The sequence below is a fragment of the Fulmarus glacialis genome, unplaced genomic scaffold, assembly GCF_000690835.1.
Source record: "Fulmarus glacialis isolate BGI_N327 unplaced genomic scaffold, ASM69083v1 scaffold36553, whole genome shotgun sequence".
NCBI lineage: Eukaryota > Metazoa > Chordata > Aves > Procellariiformes > Procellariidae > Fulmarus > Fulmarus glacialis.
Window position 1 is genome coordinate 11,699 of NW_009202939.1, and position 1,219 is coordinate 12,917.

Sequence of the window (1,219 nt, forward strand, 5' to 3'; positions counted from 1 at the left end):
CGAGTCTTTCACTCCTGCGCTTGGATTTGTAAGGGTCTGGGTTCCTGAAAGCAAAGCAAAAGGACGTGACTGATCCCCCCGTCCGAGGGGCCATGAAGTTCTTCCATTTGAGTGTCCATCTCGGCTGTCTCGGAGATGGCATTGCTTCTAGGATGGAGAGCAGCTGTTTAAACAGTCTCCAGTAACACAACTCAATAGGGACAAGAGGCAAATAAGAGTCCTGCTCAGATGGAAAGAGAAGTGGAAGTTAAGCAATCCTGCAGACTGGAGTCAGCCCTGAGCCCCCCAGATAACCTGGGGCACTTACAGGGAAGCCGTATGGCAGAGGATCTGCAGCACTGGTGGTTAAGCCGTGGGCTGGGCTGGTTTATCCCTCCACAGGAAAAATATTCTTAACATCTGCAGGGGAAACTCAGACTGGGATGATAAAACTTAGCGCAGGTGGGGGGCTGCTGGCAGGGGAGCTCGGGTTAGAGGGGAGCTCCCAGCTCGCATCCCAAACTGATCAATGGAGACTTAGAGGTGGGAGGGAAACACCACGGCTGCTGTTGCGCTGGGAAACGCGAGCATCCCTCACATACCTTGGGTGTTCACGGAGGCACCTCGTCTGGGGATGGCTTCTGCCGAAATGCCAAGGGGGATGCTGAGGCTGAGCGGGGAGCGTGCAGGGGGGAACATGGGGCAGCTCCATGGGTGCTGGAACAAGAGGACAGCTCGAGTCAGCATCTCTCCAAAATGGGCTGTGAGGAATGAAGGGGAAGGGGCTGTGGCTGGGTCAGGCTTTGTCCCTGCAGTGACTGGGTGAAGAGCATCAAGGAGATGCCAAGAAACCATATGCAAGTTCACAAGGATCTGCTGCTTTGGCTGCAGCAGCTCCAGAGCTCTGTGGCAAGTGGGGGAAAACCTGCTGGCTTCTGGGTGGGGATGACACACCAGAACAGGACAAGGAGTCCCAAAGTGCCTTGAGATCTTTGAAAAGATAAGGGCTTTTGGTGGCAGGGAGCTGGGTCCTGGCTTGGGTCTCTGCTACCATTTGGGCTGCCTTGGAGCAGAGGTACCTGTTCTGCACTGGCTTCCCCGTGGGGCTGGGGGAGCGGGGTGCTTGCCAATCACCCCTCTGCCCCCCGCAGCCTCCTGCCCCTTGTTAACTCTGCAAAAGCAAACAGAGGAAGGCACCATGCATGGGCCATGTACATGTAAATGCTTGTTCTGGATTCCT